The sequence below is a fragment of the Pungitius pungitius genome, chromosome 8 (assembly GCF_949316345.1).
Source record: "Pungitius pungitius chromosome 8, fPunPun2.1, whole genome shotgun sequence".
In the NCBI taxonomy this organism is placed as follows: Eukaryota; Metazoa; Chordata; class Actinopteri; order Perciformes; family Gasterosteidae; genus Pungitius; species Pungitius pungitius.
Window position 1 is genome coordinate 11,153,965 of NC_084907.1, and position 12,580 is coordinate 11,166,544.

Sequence of the window (12,580 nt, forward strand, 5' to 3'; positions counted from 1 at the left end):
CTGGTGTCAACTTGATAAATTCAAATCATCTTCACACATACCTCTCCCAAAAGCATTTGGGCCAGGGACCCAATTCCAACACTACTTGGCAGATGTCCACTGTCTTTGGGCTAAGACTCCCGAGTCTTCTGCAGCTCTGAATATACTGCTAGATTTAGTTTAATCAACACTTTATATCCTCTCATTCTAAAGCTCTTCAGTAACTTTTTACAACTATTGGTACGCTGAAGCCTACAATGGGGCTACTATGGAAGGTGTCTTGCCTGAGGACACATCGACATTGCATCCGTCGATCTTCTTTTTGAAGGACGACCTGCTCTATACAGGCCCTACACAGATGCATTGGAATGTATCAGGAATGAGAACTTTTATGTATTTGATTGGCCAACGCAACGGCTATCTGATCGATGTCACATTGTCTTGCAGCATATTAAGACTAATACGCAGAGTTTCAATGGAACGCACAAGATGCGTTTTTCACAAAGCGATGGCAGAGTAACTAATGACAGTAGTAACAGTTCTAATGGTTGCATTAGTATCTAACACCACTGACGTCTGTGCAGCCACAGTCCAAGCCTTCCTCTGAAATGAATGCACTTGTTTGAATGCTTGTCTTCCATTGTGTTTGGGTTTTCCTTTGAGACTTTCAAACATGTAAGTTCTATGCAATCTTTGAGTGGCAATATATTAAATATATAGTCACAGCAGGGACCCAACAGTGCATTGGCTGCTTTTGCATCGATCTGTCCCGCTATCACGGATTAAGTCAAAATGAAAATTCTAATTGATTTAGTTTAATCAACACTTTATATCTCCACAAAGGTGGAATGGATGTATTTAAACAACACATCCACCAGCATCTTTGTGGGTTGAGGGGTTGTGATCAGCAACGTCTCAGTTTGTGTGAACCAAAAATACCACTTGAGAGCTCTACAAATCTCAACCCCTAACTGCCTCCAGCCATTAGAAGTGCAGTCAATAGAATTTCAAGCTCAGTCTCTGGATGTCTCTTAAGACGTCATAGTTCATCGCTCTCTTGTCATGTATTTTAGGGTATACATCAATTTTTAACAACACAGTTGCTCATTGTTTGTTTCAGTTAATCCAAGCCTGAATTTCTCCAGCTAACAACTGTGGGGTACTACCTACTGGTTAGAATCTCTACCATTACACTAAAAGTGTTATAAGGACTGGCCAATAAGGCCCACAAAGTATCATACACCCTCAAGATTGGAGAAATTCACTCCACAGACACTCAAGTTGGCAAACCTCTGTCACTTTTAAAACTGAACTATGAAAGTCATACATAATTGTAAATAAATAACCATGCTCACTGTTAAGTAGTTTTGTGCCTGATATTTCCCGCCGGTATTTTGAAACTGTGTCAAATTAAGGATGGATGCAAGTAAAACAGATATTTGTTTTTCCTCAAAAAACTGTGCCACCTCTGCACCAAACTCAATATACATCAGAGGCAACAACGTGAGGGTTGAAGGAGGAAGGTAAGAAATATACAAATACTCAGCCCTCCTACGTAGTTCATTTGTTTCATCTGTTAGCGGGTAGAGCCCCTCTAATCAACTCCACTCGCCTGACCAAATCCCAAATGTAATGTTGGTAAGAAATTATGCTTTAGATTCCCTGCAATGAGAACTCTGTCATGCCTGAGCGTTCTCGGAGCCTGTTTAACATCCAAATTGCTGTCCATCTCCAATGAGGCTTGCCAGTTTGGCTCATTCAGGGCTGTGTTTCGTGGGCATGTGTACTGGTTCATGCTGGCGTAGCACTAAAATGAAGTGAAACCAACTGTGAAGGGATGATTAGGCGTGCCAGGTGAGTGTTAGAGTCTGCGTGTGGCTGGATACTGGTTGGACAGGGCTCATGTTCACCTAATGTGCTGCTGAACAGGTTAGTAATGGCTTTTTGAAGATGTTCTAGAAGCAGGTTTTGAAGTGGTTTTAGGTTATTTCATGAAAAACAATTCCCACGAATTTCAGATTCCATCCACTGCTGCTACTATTTCACCTTTGTTTTGTTGCTCACTTTTTTATGAACTCTTTATGGAGGCAGCAGTGGAGCCAAGAGATTTCTGATTGACTTCCAGTTCCCAAAACACAGCATACATTAGGAAAATAAAAGGCAGAAAAATAACACCAACAAGCAGGTTATAGAGCAAGAATATTTTGCAAAATGCAACTCTTCACAGCTAGAGACTGCTTTAGAGGAACAAAGATCCCTCTCCTGCTCCATCCATCAGAAAATATGTTTCATGTTGGATGACATACTACGGTGTTGGTGTCACGGCGGCTTCTGGGCTGGATCTGTGTAGAACAGGAGTTGCTAATAGGCGGACGCCACGTACACCCTGGGACAACAACCGCTACATTATTGACCAGCGCAACTTTTCCAGTAATTACATCACTGTTTCATCAGTGCAGGAAGCACAGCAACCAGTTACATGCAATGTGAATCTTCTATGGTGATGCTACTCGGCCAAATAAATATGTCAATTACGATAAGTCCTCCGACTCTCGTGGAATCCACGAACACAGGGGAGAGACGGAGTGCTCAGAGTATTACGTGTGTCAGAGAAGATGGCATTCTCCGAAAAGTTAAATGTGGTCAGCGAGACCAGAACCTTTAACCAAGAATGGACAGACTTTAAATATTTATTCTTTACATGGGCGGAAGAATGAAAGCGGTGATGTGAAGCGCCACTTCAAGAGAAAGCACAAATATTTTGAGCAAACACACCCACTCACTTACCAAGACACAGAAAACAATACCTTTTTATAGCCCAATATGATCAGAATCTAACAGAAGAAAGGACAGGGTTCCCATAATATATATGCATACACATTTCTCTTTTAATAGAAGAAGTCAAGAATGTAGTATTGTGTCTTTTTTGGCTGTCATCCCTTCACACATGAATTGATTGCTGCAGAACAATTTCTAAGTTTGGTTTTTATTTACTTTATTTTAAGATGTGCATTTTTTAAAAGCTTTCTCTTTTGTCATTTGTTAAATGCAGGCCTTATTGTACCTTTAACTTACAGAATGTCCATTTAATCACAATATATTTCTATAATTATATCATTTGATCAGGATACAAGTAGTGCTACACAGACAACACAGTATTTGTGTTCTGAAACGTGTGACATTGCAGTTGGTGTCTTTGTTCTTCCCACATTGGATATTTAAATGAATGCTCCTGAATAATTAACACTCAATTAAACAGCAAGTTCAGGAACCCAAAGAGACATGTGCACATGTCAATTGGACCAGAGTTGAAAATGGAGAACACACTGATGTCCTCATCTGGTTTGGAGATGAGGACTACGAGTAATCCAATGCAAATTTTGAGTCAGCTTTGACTCAGGTGTGGAAGGAGAAACCTCCTGTGTGATGGGACCAGTCCATTGCCTCGCTGTTCCACTGCGTTCTGGCAAAGTGGTCCCCTCATCTTCTCTTACCAAACTTGTATCTGACAAATGACATTTATTCAAGGTTAGAACCTGTCATGGTCGTGACACGTAGCCTTCAGCCTGCAACATTTACTTGAATTGGTTCATGAAGATGATCATGTAACTGATACAATTCTCTGCCGTTTATGTCTGTGAGTTAGTTGACATTAGTCTTCTTTTTTCGCCATATTCAACATTTATTAATTTGTCAAGAGAACCTGTCAGAACTGTCATGGAGCTACAGCAGAGACTCCCAGGTACCCAGTGTGTTTTGTATGCACACTAAGAGTTAATGGTCCACCAAAGTATCAAATATATGTCATTTTGCATACAACATATTTCATGATTTCACAATCTTATCACTCCTCGCAGGTCAGTGGTTCTTAAACTTAAACCCCTCAAAGACTCGCGACAACACTCAGCTTTAATGTACGTCTCGGTTCTTCCTGTGAGTTGTTCCTTGAAGCCCCGTGTGTTTTTTAACTGTCACTGGCCGGGTCAGGGAACAGCCTTTCATTTTGAGGTTCTCTGACAACTGGGTAGGTGACCTCATACGCCAACAGTGGCTTTGTTGTTCACTGATGCAGTTTTTCTACTGCATTTTTCCTGTTGACACTATTCAGCAGGTTTTCTGTACAATAACTCAAGGGTAATGTCAACGAATGTCGTCCTAATTTGGTGGCTCTACATGGTTGTTGGTGAGCTTTCAGACATGCAACACACACTGCTCGCTCCTCATCTCCCGCCGCATTCCCGTGAACCCGAGATCACCATGAGCTTTGTCTTATTTTCCTCTTGACTTGTTTTTTTGTTGGACCACTGAGCATGGTGTCTTTTTGTCTTTGTCGAGAGTCGAAAGACTCACAACAACGTTGAATCCTTTATTCCCAGCGCGAGAACAAAAACTTGACCTCGTTATATTACTTTGCTTTGTCTCTGAGTAACATTCATAAACTGTCACAGAGGGCTCATGAAAACACAAGAGTTTAAAAAACATTTATTGATGTGCAAAACAAAAAACGCCCCTAGTGTCTGCAAAATCAATACTAAATAGTTGGTTAAAATGCAATGTAATTTGTTGGATAAAAGCGTCAGCTAAATGACATGTAATGTAATAAACAGAACAATTAAAATATTGCTGCATTAGATGTTTTGCTCAATTATTGATATCAAAGCTCCTCCCCAAATAGCGTAATGCTTTCATATCATTTTTCTCTCTCTATGCAGACATGTGTCGGGTAGGAGTTGTGTGTGAGGAGCCGGCGGTCAGACTACAATATAGGCAATAAAAGTGTCATTCACCGGTACCACAGCGCTCCTTGAGCATGCAGCCATGACGCGGGACCCCCCAGGATTCTGCAGCCTGCTGCAGCAGAGTTGCGAGTGTGGCCCAGGGCAGACGCAAAGGTGCACACTTACTCACACAATCGCATGATTCTCCTGGCGGAGATCAGTGTTAAGAGGGGTTTATTGCCTGCTGTTTAACACCCCATAGATCACTGAACCCCTGTTTTAATTAGAGCCCAGTTGGATCATCTACCAGAAAATGAACCCTCATTTAGGACTGAGAGGATATGATCCTAAGCCAACTCGTTTCATATCGGCCTCCTTAGAGGAGCAAATGGGGGATTGAGAGGAATTCAAATCAAAAGTGAACCATGGGGCAAACAGCGGATGAACCGCGAGGCAAAGACAGATCTCGTTAGGACAAAAACAATTACCCGTGCACAGCAGCAGTGAGGACAATTAGCGATGAAATGGCACTCTTGTTCAATAACTTAACAATAACAAAGAAGTCTTTTGGCTGTTTATTAGCATAATAAAGGCTGCGTAGAGTGAGCCCAGTAATGTGGGCGGGCCAGAAACCAAAGCCGGGCCATTAAAAGTCATTAGAGGTAGGAATGACCCACGTGAGGCATTCAAGTGCTCGCTCCGGATGTGGAGAGGAGCTCTGGAAGGAGAGGATGTTTATTAGTGTCAAATTCTGAACATACGGTGAAAAGGTGAAAGGCTCATTGTTCACAAGCGAGGCGCAGCGCCTGGTGCCTTTGGCTGAAAATGGTTCCGTAGAACAACAAGTCAAGCCGCCACCTGTAGACGGATACGAGGGGTCAGCAGGCGAGCGTCAGCCAGAGCGTGTACAGTTTGACACAGTAAATCTTCTCACAGGGAATAAACACTATCTTCCAGCGCACTGACAAGTCCTCTTTGTCTCATCGAATGTGAAGGTCTCATGAAAACTTTATTATTTATCTTCCCCCGCCGCTGCCGCTGCGTGTGCCTTGCAGGAAAAGGTAAAATTGAGCAACACGGAAAGGACAGGGGGTTTAGGGCCAAACCGCTGCAATAAAAGTGATGTACGAGACGTCACTCGGTGATCGGCTCAATACATCAAGCTCAAAACACGCGAGCACGCACACACGAGCATGCATACACGCGAGCATGCACACACGAGCACGCACACACTCACTGCGTACAGGGAAGCTCGCGGGAGACCGTAGGCCAATGAATGCAAAACAAAATAACTTTGCAAATGAAGGATGGAGAAATCCTATATTGGACAATGTTAGCTCCTCCAGAATCACACACACACACACACACACAGGCTCACCTACTGTCACACACACAAGCACACAGACCTCTTTTGTTAGAAGGTTCTAAACCTGGACGCACAGGAGCGTCGGGGTTGAGAATAAGCAGGTGGTAGCTAAGTGGGATAAAAGAGATGGCAACGGCTCTGATTGACGTGCTTATTGGTGCTCGCTGATGCCTTCAATGACGCTTATGAGCTTCTCACATTGCAGAGGATGGTGGAAGAATATTCTCCCTTTAGTTTCTGCTCTTTATCAGCAATGTGCTCGTAGTAGACTGTTTTTAATAGAAGCGAAATAAATATTTAGTGTGAATGTTTTCATTCACTGGGTAGCGTCAGTGAGTGTACACCCGTCTGTCCACAGATAATCTCTATGTGATACACACTGCGCTGTGCGGCCCACAGTATTTTGGGTGCAGGGTTAAGGCGGCGTGTTCCTCCTGTTACAAACTCAGCTGACTATCATCTCCTGGATCGAGGGTAGCAAGTGTGTGGTGTATTTCTGTAAAAAGTTCATCGGGAAGCTCCAGCTGATCCAGAACACAGCAGCTCCAGTCCTCCCTGGGACCAGGGAATTAACAGAGGCTGCTGGGGGAAGGGGGGGGGGGGGGGGGGGATATATGCTGAGTGTGGGGGGGTGGAGTGGTGACTCAGGGTGGACACTTGAAGTCGGCCCTCCTGTTGGCCTTGCCCTTGGTGCTGACAGTGCCGTTGCCCTTGCACTTGAAGATGTCAGATGCCTGTGTGGTGATGTGTGTGCGTCTGTGTGTGTGTGTGTGTGTGTGTGTGTGTGTGTGTGTGTGTGTGTGTGTGTGTGTGTGTGTGTGTGTGTGTGTGTGTGTGTGTGTGTGTGTGTGTGTGTGTGCGGTAGCAGCATCCCTCAGATGGAGACACTTGGATGGCAGTCACCATGACAGGGTCAGCAAGGAGGAAGAGCACTGACACTGACATCACCTGACCTCTGATGACTGTTCAATACACACACACACACACACTTTTTGTCTTCTTGTTCTTCCTATTGTCACAAACGGTTACTTAGGAAACTTAGGATGTCGATTTCAAATGATGATTCATTCTTTGATTCCTCTGTGTTAATGTCCTGGACTTGCAGTAATCAAAGTCAAACATTTAAAGCGGGAAACTTATTCACACCTAATTTACATATAAATATTTCTGTGAATATCTAAAGTTTTGAGTCCTTTTTAGGTAAATAGTAAATTGTATTATTAGTAATAATTATCATCAAGAGGCAAACAATAAGAGCAATAACAATAATATCGAATCAAATGAATAGGCAAGCGGATGGGTTTGGGTTCGAGGGTCCCGCTCACTTTACATAATTTAATTCCAGATATTTAAATTCTAATAAAGGCTATTTGTTTCAAGTCTTCTGCTTGGTTGCACCGCATGCTCTCAGAGGCTAAAGAGGTTGTGACGGGTCACTGGGTTTTACCCAGTCGGCACACCTGAGACCATGACGCTATTTTGAGACCTAATTGGAGTCTTCTCGTGGCAACATTGTCTGGAGTCGAAATACACAAGGTGGGCTTGAAAAATATGAAATATAAATAAATACTTATTTTTACTCAGGTCATGAAGACATAATAAACCATAATCCTGAAATCCTTAAATTTAAAAAGAACGTGATAGAGGTGCATAAAATGAATACCTGCTGGTAAGGCGAAACTGGCACAGGAGAAATATGGAAAGATTTCAATTTAGGACAATGTTAAAAGGAAAAAGTAAATTATGCACAATGTACGTTGTGTGTTCGGCACATTGGAAGCAATTACAAAAATAGTGCCACACACACAAGGTTCACATGAATCAAGTCCTTTGAAGTGATTCCCAGAGTGTGATCTCCTGACGGGGGAAACCAACCAGATCATTCTTTTCTCATTTCTCCTCTCACGAACACTATTCTCATCAAACTGCGCGCCCCATGTGGCTATTTCTGAAGCTACTGTCGCTGTCAGTTAGTAAGTTTATTTCTGTATGAAGAAATGTTTCAGGGTTAAATCTCCAGCAACACTTTCTAAATACAGCAGAGAACATACAGAGCACTTGAAGCATCTTCATATTGAAAAATATTGCCACATTAGCCATATTGAGTTATTTGGTGGGATATATCCATTATATTTGACTTTGCCGATATTGTCCGGCCTTAACGCTTCCCATTTGTTACGCCGTGTGTCCTTGCGGTCGCACTCAAACTGACTGCGCTCATGAGGAGCTTCTGAGTACACCCGGTGTAACATTAGGCTGAGGGATAAGGGCCCAATGGAAATGGTGATGGATTGTGCGTTGTGGAGAGGTTTCACCCAGCAGCCTTTACTCCGCAGCGGGAAGAGACCCCATTATGGGTTATAGACCCAAAGTTATCCTCGTGGTTATCATTCTAGCTGTTAATGGCTTTTATGCGCGGAGAGAGAGAGAGAGAGAGAGAGAGAGAGAGAGAGAGGGATGGCGACGGCGAGCTAATGTCCCCCACTTCCTTTTTAACCTTGACCTACCTGTCGTGCACCTGAGGTAACCGCGCCACAGTAGTGCACACACACACACACACACACACACACATAGGAGCTCGTTTATAATTAGTTGCGCAGCACGAACAAAGTCCTGCTCCACTACGCACAATCAAAATACAACTCACAGCCCACAGCATCCACTGCATGAGCAATCGCCAATTGGTATTCAAGGCAATCAAGTACTTGTGTTTTATAAAAATGTATCTCCTGCTGGGGGACAGTGTACAGCTGCGGAGGTAGAATATTAGATAATAAGGAAAAACAAAAACCCGCTGGGCTCGAATCTTTCTCTTGCAATGCAGTTTCCTCACCCGGCAGCAGCAGCAGCAGCAGCAGTGTGTGGCTGTCAAACGGTGTGACAGCTTTATACCTCGGCGGGACGAGTTGCCACAGGAAGCCTGGAGAGAGCTGCAGGCGAATGCTTAACAGCAGCCCTCCTCGCTGAACTATGGACCTTTTTGTTCCTCCAACCAAGTGGGGGACTTTCCCACTCTGTGGATGAGACCCTGAGCTCCACCCGCCGCAGCTCCGGATTCAATTTCAACATTCAGTCACTTTTGCACACCGATGCATTTGTTATCTGATTCACTGTATGGACCAGGCGTCATGTTTCATCTATGTAGAGTCTCCACAGATTTTATTTGAGATGAAAAGGAAGGAGGAAGACAGTAAAAGGTGTGATCACCTGTTCTTCAGGTCTTGATGGTTTGGTCAGAAAACACAGAAGGCTGCTGTTGGTGTCTAGTTTGAAACCTGTTATTGGTTTGGTAGTTACAAACTATTTTTGTACTCACTTGTTGCAATGTCTTTGAACTTTTATGACTATTTCATCAGATATGACCATTTTACTCTTACAGGGTATATGAGGGCATTGCGTATCGGGGAAAAACATACTCTCTCTTACACAATATTTTTCAAACTGTATAAGAGATTGCGCAGATCACTTGTCTAATCACAGTAGTCCAGTTCAGCCATTTTAAATTGAAAGCCACCAGGCGGATCGGGGAGTGGGACCTACGACGGTGGAAGTCGCTGGGTTTCCGATAGCTCTGCTATGCAATCTGTGCAGTTCACTCGATGGCCTCCACTTTGAGGATATTCTGTTTTCAGGTCATGTACATTTGGCTATGTGAACCTCAGAACTGATTTCTAATATGATAAATCATCTGGTGCATGACCAGACCAAGTGTGTCAGCCCTTTTGGGAACGGAGAGACTCCATCGAAGAACACGCCAGTCTCTGGGTACATCAGGGTTGATAGAGTATGCTAAACTAGTCCCTCGTGTGGTGGCAAGCGGTGGGGATAATGTCTGCGATACAAGATGTAGACTTCAAAGACAGAATGAAAACACAGAGATAGCTGCATGTGTCCCGCGTGAAAACCAAAGTCAAGGTTTACTTGTATTATGTTAAGTACAATACACTGCTTACGTGTTGTAGCATAATGAACTACCCCCATGCAGGTTATGTAACTACATTATGTATGTGGGCTATGCTTTTATATTTTTATTTGTCCTTTTCATCAAAAATAAAAGAAGAAAACAATTAGTGTCAGGAAGAGTTTCACCTGATTTAACTCTTAAAGAGTATAATGCGTCATGCAATAAAAAAGGGATGTTAGGAAATACTTCAAAGCAGAGTGTTTGCATAGGTCCATATTTTCAGGGCAGGAGACGGACACGTCAGTGTCCCTGTGCGCTGAGGGCGAAGTGTGGACGTGGCCCTGAAGTAGATGACTTTGTGCTGCGATACTTGAAGATGGATGTCACCAAAACAAATGACATGGTCATTGATTCCGGAGAACATTACATTGCTCCACGGACACCATCTCCGGAGGACAAATGACGCCGTGAAAAGTAGCAATTACCATGAGGGACAGTCATGGACAAGGACTTCAATACAAATCAGAAACAGCCTGAAAAAAAAACAACAACCAGATAAGTCATTTATTTTGATAGAAAACTGATGATCATATTTGACAAATACTTCAAAGCTAAGTGAAGTCATGTAGAAGTCAAAGCCAAGTCCGTCTTCCCTCTCACACAGTTTGAATAGAGATATCGAGCAAAAGGCAGACGTGTCTGCTGCTGACACCACAACAAGGAGCTGGAGTTGCTCCCCTCTGGGCGAAGATATTGACTCCCCAGAGCGATGTGGACCGATCCAAGCATTCATTTTTATAACCTGCTATGAATCTGCTTAATTTGCAGTGAAGGTATTCATTTTCACACTTTGCAGTAACCAAAAAAAGTCAGTTTTTACAATGCAAGACTATTTATCACGAGTCCTAACGGCAGTGGATGGCCCTGGTTGAATTCATAAAGGCAGTAAAGCAGGGTATAATTTAGGGGAGCTGCTATTGTGAATGACACGGCTACCACCATGGCCGCATTCATTCAAATATTCATAACATATTCTGTGTTGAGTCGGACTTTACCTCCAGCCTCTGGTGTCATTTATTGGTGGCCAAAAACGAAGATGGCAAAAGGTGGAAACCAAAAAAAGCACCATGGCCCGTCGCCCCTGAGACGCTTCAGTGTGACACATTTCACTACAGGACTCCATCATAATGTGCACCTGATTGTGACTGTAAAATACCAGTGGATTGTATTCTATTTGAGTAAAAGGTTATGTTTGATTAACCGTTCTTGGTGTCGTATGAAGTGAAATATGTGAAGTCCTGTAATTAAGCGGCATGTCGGCAGATCATCCAACGCTGTAAGCAGCATTTTGATCCTGATTGAGAACGGAGCAGATGTGTACTGGAAATGTCTTCTCACAGCATCAGACTGTGGGATGAAAGCCCTTTTTTGTCTCCTTTGTACTGGTTAAATAGTCTGTGGGATTGATTTCCAGCCTCATATGTATGTGATCAAAACCTGTTGGTTTTTGTCGCTCTGCGTACTTTCAGCTTGGATGCAGCAGCGGTTCCAACCTCAGCGCTCCTTATAGCAGCATATTTTGGGGGAGGAGGAGGGGATGGGAGGAGGAGGAGGGGGGGGGGGGTGTATGTGTGTCACAGCAACCATGTCCTCTCTTTCACCCCTGAAGAAACAGAAATATGCTTCATCCTGCTCTTCTCTCTCTCTGTGCCCCCCCCCCCGCCTCCCAACCCCTCCGCCTCCAACCGGCTTTGATCCGCCCCTGCAGCCATGCTAGAGAGATGACAGAGCGAGGCAAGGGAGGGAGAGAAAGAGATAAAGAGATGACAGCTCCTCAACAAGTGTGGAGAGAGAGAGAGGGGGGGGGGGGAGAGGGAGGAGAGAGAGCTATTCTGATGGGGAGCCTCTCTCCATGGGGGAGGGGTGGGGGGGAGACAGGCAGCATCAAGAGGAGTATGCACACACTCGCTGCTCTCTTTTTGCACACACACACACACACTGTTTACCCTCGATCTGGGTTGTCGTTGCCATCAGCCCTGGTCGACACAGACTTGTAACACATCCAGTAATAATCATAGAAAAGTTGAGGCTCAGAGGTTGTCGGCAGCTGTAATCCTGACAGACACTCTGTCACTCACACAAACACACACGCCACAGCTTGATATTCACTCAATTGCTTAAACTGCTGGTAAAGTAGTCCTTGTCGAAATAGAGAAGAAAAGACCCAAGCCAACGATGAGTGAATTGGCTGACAAGTGTCGTCTGTGTAAACTCATCTCCATCAAGATAACACTTTAAAGCTTAGTTTATTTTTTTACTTTATTTCCACTCAGATCCATTTGCTGCTCCAAATGCCCGCTAGAGCACCAAATGTGTATTAATCCACGGCTGAAAATAGTCCCTCACAAATGCAACTCTCCCTGTGGTTTAGGTATAATTTTCTTAAGAAGAGAGAGACCAGCTGTTTTGGGAAACGACTCCATTACTGAACGAAATATTGGCACCCTCTGTGGGAACTAATGAGATTGAGCCTGACTGACTTCGACAGAGTAAAATGAGGCTTTTCATTGACAGACAAGGCCCAGTCCATGACAGCAGGAAGTGGTACGGTGA